The sequence below is a fragment of the Dreissena polymorpha genome, chromosome 8 (genome assembly GCF_020536995.1).
Source record: "Dreissena polymorpha isolate Duluth1 chromosome 8, UMN_Dpol_1.0, whole genome shotgun sequence".
NCBI lineage: Eukaryota > Metazoa > Mollusca > Bivalvia > Myida > Dreissenidae > Dreissena > Dreissena polymorpha.
Window position 1 is genome coordinate 89,824,623 of NC_068362.1, and position 12,312 is coordinate 89,836,934.

General features: G+C 32.7%; 1 long non-coding RNA gene across 1 annotated transcript; it reads right to left on the reverse strand.

Moving 5' to 3' along the window:
• Positions 1–611: 611 nt before the first annotated feature.
• Positions 612–7,255, reverse strand: LOC127842384 (uncharacterized). Its single transcript, XR_008031588.1, has 3 exons — positions 7,091–7,255; positions 5,381–5,490; positions 612–3,917 (listed from the first exon to the last, which is right to left on the reverse strand). It is a non-coding gene; the product is annotated as an uncharacterized LOC127842384 (long non-coding RNA).
• Between the last annotated feature and the right edge of the window lie 5,057 nt (positions 7,256–12,312).

Sequence of the window (12,312 nt, forward strand, 5' to 3'; positions counted from 1 at the left end):
AGACGTCTTTTTGTGACGTCTTTATGCAGTCGTTTTTTGGTTGTTTTTGAAAGGTTTTTTGACGTCTCTTCGTGACGTGAAAAAGACGTCTTTTTGCGACGTCTTTATTAAGTCTTTTTTTGAAAGGTATTTTGACGTCTTTTCGTAACGTAAAAAGACGTCTTTATGCAGTCATTTTTTGGTTGTTTTTGAAAGGTTTTTTGACGTCTCTTCGTGACGTGAAAAAGACTCTTTTTGCAACGTCTTTATTAAGTCTTATTTTGGTTGTTTTTGAAAGGTTTTATGACGTCTTTTCGTGGTGTGAAAAAGACGTCTTTTGCGACGTCTTTATCACGTGTGTTTTCGGTTGTTTTTGAAAGGTTTTTTGATGTCTTTTTGTGACGTTTTCACACCACGAAAAAACGTCATTAAACCTTTCAAAAACAACCAAAATAAGACTTTATAAAGACGTCAAAAAAAGACTTCTTTTTCACGTCACGAAGAGACGTACTATATTTCAGATGCAAAAAGCAACAAAAACATCACATATGTTTTACAAATATAGATTGCAAGTGTTCATGAAGCCAAGCCTTGTTTGCCGGGGAATAGAATAATCCAACAACTTTAACCTGCATATTTACATGCAATTTTATTTGCCTTTAATAGCATAACAAGGGACAAAATTGTCACAAAACCAGGTTTTCAAAAAAGTATATTTACAACTAGAGCTTTGTCACAGACGTGACATATACTCCCACATGCTGCATTAACACAGAATATTTTGCATGCTGTCTTCAAAAAACAAGAGAAGCTAATTTATGGCGATTTTTAATAATTATTATGCCAATATAATTTATGGCCATTTTGACCTTTGAACTCTTTCGCATTACACGCCGTCCAATGACTGTGAACAAAATTAATGTACAGTCATTTTAAAATCTCACAATGAATGACAAAGTTATGGCCCAGACAAGCTCATTAATGGCCATTTTTGACTTGAACTCCAAGTGTGACCTTTACCTTGGAGATATCGACTTAATTTTTTCGCATGACACACCGTCCAATGATTGTGAACAAATGTACCGAGTAATTTTAAAATCTGACAATTTGACCTTGACCTTTGACCTAGTGACATGAAAATGAAAAGGGGTCATCTGCCAGTCATGATCAATGTACCTATGAAGTTTCATGATCCTAGCTAGGCCTAATTATTCTTGAGTTATCATCAGGAAACCATTTTACTGTTTCAAGTCACTGTGACCTTGACCTTTGACTTAGTGACCTGAAAATCAATAGGGTTCATTTGCCAGTCATGATCAATGTACCTATGAAGTTTCATGATCCTAGGCGTAAGCATTCTTGAGTTATCATCAGGACACCATTTTACTATTTTGAGTCACTGTGACCTTGACCTTTGACCTAGTGACCTGAAACTCAATAGGGGTCATCTGCCAGTCATGATCAATGTACTTATGAAGTTTCATGATCCTAGGCGTAAGCTTCTTGAGTAATCATCCGGAAACCATTTTACTATTTCGAGTCACTGTGACATTGACCTTTGACTTTAAAATCAATAGGGGTCATCTGCCAGTCATGATCAATGTACCTATGAAGTTTCATGATCCTAGGCCTAAGTGTTTTTGAGTTATCATCAGGAAACCATTTTACTATTTCGAGTCACTGTGACCTTGACCTTTGACCTAGTGACCTGAAAATCAATAGGGGTCATCTGCCAGTCATGATCAATGTACCTATGAAGTTTCATGATCCTAGGCCTAAGCGTTCTTGAGTTATCATCCGGAAACCATCTGGTGGACGGACCGACCGACCAACATGTGCAAAACAATATACCCCCTCTTCTTCGAAGGGGGGCATAATAATATCATTAATTTGAAATATGACACAATTTGGTCCTATAAAAACTTCTGTTCAAGAGTAACAACAAAACTGACATGTTTCATGCATAACAAAGTTGAAAATAAACAACCACATCCAGTCTTAAGACATTAGCTGAATTTGGAGTTTTATGGAAACTGGGGGCCGTTAATGCGCTTCACCAACACGTAATGTGGAGCGGTTAACATGAAAACAGCTGTTACATAACTGGTAAACAATCAACTGAAAGCAATAATTCAAAACTGGAAAATTGTCACAATAATTGTTATTATTATTAACAGCTATAGTTCAACACTGGACAACTGTTACAAGCAAAAACAAGTCAATGCTTGTCAAATATAAAATAATTAAGAAGTATTACAACAGTGTTTTAATACACAATCTGATATTTTGTGCAGAACATGCACTTAAAATAGTCAGAATACCAAACTTTTAGCACTGTATGGCCATTCAAATATTAATATTAATATTTTAATAAATGTCATTACAGATGGCTTCGGTATAATACATAAAAATAAACAATTACGCAAACAATATTTCATTATTCCATATATGACCAAAATATGGGTTTATAGTGTGGATTAATTTGAATTAATGTATGAATTTACTTGTTTAGAGGTACAATAATACTCAAACAAGAGAGACAACTCCTATATATCATGTCACAATATTCTCCCTTGAAATGTTATTCACTAATTTCCACGAGATAGTTATTGCCTAATTTTATTAACTGAAAAGCATGAAATTAAACAAGGTATTTCTTTTGCTAAACGTATATTTTTATGTTCATAAATAAACATTTGATTAACTGAAAATCATGAAATTAAACAAGGTATTTCGATTGCTAAACGTATATTTTTATGTTCATAATCCGATATTATGCAGGTCTGTATTATCTATAAGTATAATGCGCATTCATCCATAGCAATTCATTTACTCTATTGCTTAACATGTAAAAGATGTATATCATTAAAATATATGCTTTGCTGTTGATCTATATAAAAATGACAAAATACACCTATTCATAGTATACACAGATATCTTTGTTAGGTTACTTACTTATTACATTAGATGAAAAGCTGGTCATCAATATGTCTACATACAAATATATAAAGCATAATGAACTTTTAATGCTAAAATGCAAATGTAAACACAAATGATGAGCATGTCAGTATATAATCCAACAAGAACAATCTACAACCCTAACTAGGATCATTAATCATGAAAACAATCATTTGGAAACAAAATTACTTGTAGAGTAATTAATATTATACATAATAATGTTTAATAACGAGAGTCCTTTTCTAATCGTTTAACAATATTATACATAATAATGTTTAATAACGAGAGTCCTTTTCTAATCGTTTAACAATATTATACATAATAATGTTTAATAACGAGAGTCCTTTTCTAATCGTTAACAATATCATACTAATAACGAGAGTCCTTTTCTAATCGTTTAACAATATTATACATAATAATGTTTATTAACGAACTATCTCCATTCAAATTAAGATAACCATCTAAATTTCACTTTATTTAAATTGTTTTTTCCAACAATGTGTGCATGAATTATCCAAATATTATAAATTCCTTACAGCTTCTATAACGCGTTGAAATGTTTTTAATATTAAACAAAGTATCTGTTGTCAATAAACAAATTGACAATTAACAGAAGATTAACATAGTTGAATAAATCAAATTATTATTTTGATCTTTTACTATTACAACATTTCATGAGATTCTTGATAAAATACTGTCTCAAAAGAGCAAACTAATGAGTAGCGTTCATAGACAGAGTGACAGACCGATCAAAATAGAAGCATCACAATTCTGAAATGTTCTGATAAATTCTTTTACCTAGCACATATTGCTATTTTATCTGTTTAATATGGTCCAGAGTCTGTTGACTTCACATTAAGGTGATGTTTTTTCCAGCCTTCGGCCCACTCCGCCTTTTCTATCAGGCGCATACTTCAAGATTTTTGAGATGACATCCTCTAAGTCTTTTTCAGTGTGGCTAATACTTTGGCTAACACTAGCTGTGAAGAATAAAAAAATAACAATCACAAAAAGGCCAATCGTATGGAACAATTTTGGCTGCAAACTTTATACATTGTAATGCAAGTGCAGCATTATACATCGAGACAACAGCACTTTACACCTAACTGTTGTAGTGCATATAAAATCTGATATAGGCTAGGTAAGCCCTGCATGGTCAGATACTGTTCTGTTGGATAATTGCCTGTGGTAAACCAAATACCGTATTCATCCCATCTAGCGACCATGCTCCTATATAACTGCCCCCACATGTTTTCAGAATGCAAATGAATAAGCGCTTGTTCTAAAAAGCAATTGTACTACCTTTCTTTTTGGGAGCATAAAAACTGTCTGCTGACAGAATGCTCCACTTTTATCAGTGTTTGATAGTGTAGTGGAATTTATTAGTACATGTGTATTTGGGTTACCTGCCCATCTAAATTGAGTCTCCCCTGTGACATACATTTGACAAATATTAAATTTAGCGTTATTTGCCCTTGTAAAATGGGTTCATTTTGGACTGTAAACATGCATACTTAATTTAAACAAAATACCTTTGACAGTTTCTGATTAATAGAAAAAGGATAACCAACAATGAAAATTTTAAATCCAAAAAGGACAACTCTCATAAAATTAAATTTAGAGTTATCTGCCCTTGTTATTTTTGTAGTGGAATCCAATTAGGTAACCAGCCTATCTAAAATGGACATGATCAAAAAGGATAATAAATAATTAATCAAACAAGGGACAAAATTGTCACAAAACCAGGTTTTCAGTTGAAAAAAGGTCTGATAAAGGGAGACAAGTCAAAATGTGTATTGTTAACCTGCTTGTGTACAATTGACCTTGATTTCAATTAGAAAAAAAGTCTGATAAAGAGAGACAACTCAAAATCAAAATGTGCATTGTTACTGATTGTTCATAGTTACATAGTTGTTTCAAAATCAATCTATTTTTAGTTGTGGCGACCTTGACCTTGGAGATATAATTCTTTCGCTCAACACACCGTCCAATAATGGTGAACAAATGGGCCAAATGATTTTAAAATGTCACAATGAATGACATAGTAATGGCACAGACAAGCTCATTTATGGCCATTTTTGACCTTCAAACTCAAATTGTGACCTTGACCTTGGAGATATCGACGTAATTCTTTCGCGCGACACACCGTCTAATGATGGTGAACGAATGAGCCAAATGATTTTAAAATCTGACAATGAACGACATAGTTATGGCCTTGACAAGCTTGTTCCGCCCGCCAGCCGACATCGCCAATCTAATAACCAGTTTTTTCCTTCGGAAAACCTGGTTAAAAAGGATAATTACTATGACAAACTTAAAATTAGTATTATTTTGACAAAAAGTTAACCAAAACCGATGCCAACGAGAGGGTCATGACAATAACTCCACTTTTTTCCCAAACAGCGAAGCTAAACCATATTTGTGTACAGAACAAACCCAATACCTTTTATGACAGTATACACGGCAGTGTGCTTTACTCCAATTTTTGGTTCTAAATTCGGCCTGGTCTGTCCGCTGAGGTTGAACCTCGACATGAGGGAGACATTCATCACCCTGAAATCAGAAGCCAATAAGTTCAAGTTTAAACTGTAACTTAAAGAAGTTAGGTCATAGAATCGACCCCTGTTATCATGTCACAATGAACAATTAACTATTTACAGAATTATTATATATTTATTTTGATTTTCACTATTTTTTTTATTACTTAATAATAAGAAAGTAAATATTCTAAATATGGTGGACGAACCAGTTATCGAACACCTAAGAAATAACGTTACAATTGTCAATTTTGAAAACACTTTAAATAACAAAAACAATTTGTTTTAACAAAGAACTAACAGTTAAATCATTAAATAACTTATCTGTAAAGTTTTCCAGCAAATATCAATCAATAATTCATAACAATGATTCCCTGGTTATTGTCACCTCTAGCAGACAAAATAAAATGGCAGCCGATATAAACATGACCAGTCACCTATTACCGGACAGTTCATAAATACTACTCCAGTGAATATAAACAAACATGACTATCACGTGACCCAGACTCAGCGAACAAATCTGCGTCTGCTGCAATCAAAATTGCAAACAGAAATATGCCTGTTGGTTTGTAAATGCACGTTTTGATAAATGCATTCAAAAAGTAATAGCAAAAAACACATAAAACCATGTAAATAACAATAAATGCATTCCTTTTACCTGTTTTCGGCGCATTTGTTTCAAGCTTAGTAGGCAAGTAGGTCATGGACTTCATGTACGACCATTTGTTTATGGATGTGACGTCATGCGCACTTTTGCGCATGCGCATACAGAACCAAAACAAAACGTCCGATAATAGGTGCTGTTCGATAACAGGTACTTAGACGATAATATTCTTTGTGATTTATGTATTTTTCACTGAATTTAAATTTATATCCAAATAAAGCTAAGCAATAATAAGCCAGAGGATAAATGATAATAATTAATTAATAGTCAGTTCATGTGTATTCATCAGGGCTTTTTTTCCTTCTTTATGAGTGGCCGTGGAAGGACATTTCACAATTTTGAAAAGGACAATTCACAAACCTAACATGGCCGTGAATTTTTACAAAATGGGCCGTTTTTCACAATTTTAATAATTTCACGACTCGGTTTTTCACAATTTTAAGAAGTTCGCGACTCAATTTTTCACAATTTTGAAAAGTTCGCGACTCAATTTGTCACAATTTTGAAAAGATTGCAACTCATTTTTTCACAATTTTGAAAAGTTCGCGACTCATTTTTTCACAAAGTAAGGGGGCTAGGGCCGCTTCACAAAGTCAGGAAAAAAAGCCCTGTTCATATATAGTACGGAATCTCCAATAAACGAGTATAAGCATAGATTGGTATGACGTGTCCGTGGTACGAAGCCTCAGCCTAATCATCACGATTTAATGGCGAAGACACCTCTTACATTACATGTACATTATAAAGCCGCACAAACTTGAAACATACTTGGCTGCCAGCTAGATCTTATTTTCGTTTACTGTTTATCGGAGTTCCAACTAGTGCAAACAACAACGTGAAAAAGCTATAAAGCGTTGACACGAAAACATATGACAAATCAATGGAATAGAATATTCAATACAAAAAAGAATCTACCCACCCGTGATTCACGTTATTATTTGAAAATGCTTACCAGGTTGTTCTTTGTCCATTATAATTGTGTATAACAACACCACAGACTGTACAAATTTAAAATTTAAACTGAACACCACGAGACAATCGATGTTAACGAAAAACAGCGCACTCAGTACTTTTTGCGCCTCGATGGTGACGTCACGGCGTTATTCATTTCAGGGGAAACAAATCATGCTGAAGTTATAAAGTACATTAATTTGCGTTTCTTAAAATTAATTCCTATGACAAAAATCCATACATTAATACAATTTAATGGTCGGTTGATCGGTTGAATCAACACATAATATAGCATCTAAAATTATATGAAACTCATGTAAAGACATTCCAAAAATAGAAACCATTTTTATCAAACGCAAGTCCTATGGGAATTTAAAGAAAATTACCAATTGCCTATAATAGAACAATACTTTTTTTTTTTTTTTTATTCATTTCAAAGCATTTATTGTATACATACATGTATTTCATTATCAAACAATGGTTCTAACAATGTCTACAAAAATATGCCTAATAGTGTTTCAGACCTTGGTTTGTAACATTTCTACAACAGTATGTGTTCTGTATGGTATTACAAGATTTAAAAAAATAAATAAAAAACTAAATGATAAACTAACATAACGTGAATAGTATATAAGTGGACAAGCATTATGAGAATTTGATTTGATTCCATTTTTTTTCAAAAATGTGTAATGTATCATTACTGAGGGCTATTTCTTTCTCAATCTGGATTTTTAGTTGAAACAATTGAAATTTGGTATTTGTTTTCTGTATTTCATGTTAAAAATGAAATATTTCATAAATAATAGAATAAAATTGACAACATTATTACCGTCTATTGATTTAAGTGAGTTAATTCCAAAACTAACGTTAAAGAAGGATAGTTTGATGTTTAGTTGTTGTTGGGCAAGAAAAGTTGTCAACTTATTCCAGATAGGTTGGATGCATTTGCACTCCCAAAATAGATGTTCTATGGTTTCGATGTTTTCACCGCAGAAATCACATAAGTTAGAGTTAGATAGTTTGCATTTAAAAAGGTGTTTATTGGTCGCGATAATTCGATGTATGTATTTGAACTGAAATAGAACTGAATAGAACAATACTTTATAAATCAGCACAACACAGAAAACAAACGTGATCAAAACTAAAAAATATAAATAATTATAAGCAATTAATTGACTTTTTTCAGACGACTTTATACAGTAACGTTAAAAAAACGTCATTTATCGCAAAAAACACGTCTTTTCGACATCATTATCATGTTGCTAAAAAGACGTTTATTTTACAATTTTCTCAGACGTCTTTATAGTGCTATGTTTAAACGACGTATTGTTTACGTCTTTTAAAAGACGTCATTATTATCGAGGTAAAAAGACGTCTTTTCGACGTATTTTTAAAAGACGTCATTACTATCTCGCCAAAAATACGTCTTTTTGACGTCTTTAAAAAGACGTTATTATCATGTTGCTAAAAAGACGTTGAAAAGAAGTTTATTTTACAATTAAACTCAGACGTCTTTACAGTGTTACGTTATTACGACGTCTTTTTTACGTCTTTTAAAAGACGTCGTTATTATCTCGGTAAAAAGACGTCTTTTCGATGTATTTTAAAAGACGTCATTACTATCTCGCCAAAAAGACGTCTTGTCAAAGTCTTTAAAAAGACGTTATTATCATGTTGTTAAAAAGACGTTGAAAAGACGTTTATTTTACAATTAAACTCAGACGTCTTTACAGAGTTACGTTATAACGACGTCTTTTTTACGTCTTTTAAAAGACGTCATTATTTACTCGGTAAAACGACGTCTTTTCGACGTCTTTAAAAAGACGTTATTATCATATCGCTAAAAAGACGTTGAAAGACGTCTTATTTACGTCTTTTAAAAGACGTCGTTATTATCTCGGTAAAAAGACGTCTTTTCGACGTATTTTAAAAGACGTCATTACTATCTCGCCAAAAAGACGTGTTGTCGACGTCTTTTAAAAGACGTCTTTACAGAGTTACGTTATAACGACGTCTTTTTTACGTCTTTTAAAAGACGTCATTATTAACTCGGTAAAAAGACGTCTTTTCGACGTATTTTAAAAGACGTCATTATTTTAGGCGCCAAAAAGACGTCTTGTCGACGTCTTTAAAAAGACGTTATTATCATGTTGTTAAAAAGACGTTGAAAAGACGTTTATTTTACAATTAAACTCAGACGTCTTTACAGAGTTACGTTATAACGACGTCTTTTTTACGTCTTTTAAGAGACGTCATTATTAACTCGGTAAAAAGACGTCTTTTCGACGTCTTTAAAAAGACGTTATTATCATATCGCTTAAAAGATGTTGAAAAGACGTCTTTTTTACGTCTTTTAAAAGACGTCGTTATTATCTCGGTAAAAAGACGTCTTTTCGACGTATTTTAAAATACGTCATTACTATCTCGCCAAAAAGACGTCTTGTCGACGTCTTTTAAAAGACGTCTTTACAGAGTTACGTTATAACGACGTCTTTTTTACGTCTTTTAAAAGACGTCATTATTAAATCGGTAAAAAGACGTCTTTTCGACGTATTTTAAAAGACGTCATTATTTTAGGCGCCAAAAAGACGTCTTGTCGACGTCTTTAAAAAGACGTTATTATCATATCGCTAAAAAGACGTTGAAAAGACGTTGTTTATTGGGCGGCGACGTCGCGACCGTAAAACAACAAAATAAAGACGTCTAAAAGACGTCTCATGTTTGCTGGGAAGGGGAAATAAATACATATGTGGTCTAGTTTTTTTTAATGTTAACTAGTTTACGTGTGACGTTTAAACAATGCACTTATTTTTAAATTTAAAAAATGCAGTATAATAAATATGATGATATTTTCCGGTGGCTAACGTTCGCACTCTTCCGAGAGCTTTGAATGAATTTAATGAGCTTTTGAAGGGGCTTTGAAAAATGGGTAAATTTCAATATTTAAACATGAACGCATTGATCGTGAGTTGTAAAATCAACACAAGTTTCTTAAATACTGTAATGTCGTATTTGCAAAGTACCCGCTTTAATAAGGGCTATGAACGATCTCATATAATATTCAAAAACAGATAAAACGTAAATAAAAAATTTAAAGCCACGAACGCATTCATGTAGATAGGCCATGCAAATATTTTGTTATATCTTCTAAATATGTCACGTATCCGAATTTCTTTTAATTAATACTCCTTATTCTATATGTATTTTATAAGGTAAAGGGAAAATCCTCTTTAGTACTAGTTACCGGAATCGCGTTCAAACTCATTAAAATAACACTAAAGTACACATGTTAACGTTTTAATGACTAGGACCAAGTGAACTTATAAATGAGCATATGTCTTAAAGGGGCCTTTTCACAGGTTTTGGCATGTTTTGAAGTTTGTCATTAAATGCTTTATATTGATAAATATAAACATTAACTTTAAAAAGCTCCAGTAAAAAATCAAAAATATAATTTAAAAAAGTAAAAAAAGTAGCCCGAAGCAGGGCTCGAACCAGTGACCCCCGGAATCCTGAAGTAAAAACGCATTGGCCAACTGAGCTATCCTGCCAAGCATACATAAGATACGTATTTTATACGTTATATAAGCAATCTTCGTAGTTTCACAAATTTAAACGACAACAACAGAACTCTCCAAATTATTCAATCGTTTCGCGTTGCAACGCTTTATAATTTTTAGGTTTTTAAATCGTCAAAAGATGCATATAATGGCTATATAAGACCATGGCAAATGTTCAGCAAAACTGTTTCCTCACAAATATCATAACAAAACCGAAAATTTGCGAATCTGAAACAACTTTTTTCAATTTGGTCAATTTACCAAACCGTGAAAAGATCCCTTTAAGATGAACGACACAAAAGTCCATTAACAATATTTTAAGATGAATCCGTATGCGTCTTTAACCGCTTAAATCAATTAGTTGCAAAATGTAACGACGGATATTCAATTCCTTTACCAATCGCGTGCAGTCGTAATTGTTTTATTCTTTGTTTGTAAACCACACTTAATGACAAAAGATGTTTACGCATAAAAATGCACACAACATGCATTCGCGTGCAAAGCAATAAATTTAAGTTTCACATAAATCACGGCATCCCACTCCCTTAATGAATCATGCGATTTTGAGAAACTGAGTCACATTATAATAAATTGTATTATAGTTTTAATAATAAATATTTGAGAAATGGGACACTAGTCTGTTTAAAACCTTAATTTACTGAAAACGATAATTATTCTTCAAGTACGCACAAAGGTCAAATAAACTTTTTACTTCATACAAATTCAATTTAATTTGAATATGTGTGGTGTTCCGTTTCTGTTAAAATTTAACCATATTTTCATTAACAGCTTTGATGATTGAAGACACTATCGTTCGCGTATGTGTTTCCTTAAAGTATCGTCAAGAATGGTTGTTACTTTTAAGTTAATTTTATACAATGCGATTGTTCAATAGCTGTATATCTCCTCAACGTATACAAAGACACATTGATACAGTGTTAACCGCCACTTAAGTAAAACAGTCATAAAACACCGCGCAAAAACAGTTTGTGAATTGCCTATTATTATCATAATTAATAAAGAGAATGACACTTTCATTAAACCACCTTTGTTTATATTCAGCGTTTATCAAGTGAACCGTTCAATGGTTAATACAACGTGAATTGTTAAATAAAATAAATTTGAAAAGGCAATTAAAATGTTAAGCATGGTTTGTATGGTGAAACAATCGTGATATAAATCAATATGAAGTTCAGAATAAAGCGGAAAGACGTTTTTAGGTGGTCTTTAAATTGTTGTCTTTAATTGAGCGCTCGTTGATAAATACATGCCAACAACCAGTCGAAAGGACTTTATAATACGATTGATACGTATCTAAAAAGTATAGCTGTACAAAATGCACATACAAACAGCATGCGGAATTTCTTTAAAGCAGCGTTCAAAGGAACAAGGACATGTTGTGGATACAGTAGACTGTAATCCCTACTTGTCCAAAGTGTTAAACAACGGCGTGGTGGATAATATCTTTAACGAACAGCGGACAAACCAGTCTGGAAAATATGCCATGATATATATTCGTCTGTTGAAGTGCCTGCACCTAAGAAGATTGTGCAAACTGCGATTCTCTGGGGTATAGCCGTTTAAGTCGATTATTGTCTAGTGCACACCGGTGGATTTTATAGAACTGTTTCTTAGAATGTATATTTCTCATGAAAGAGCTATC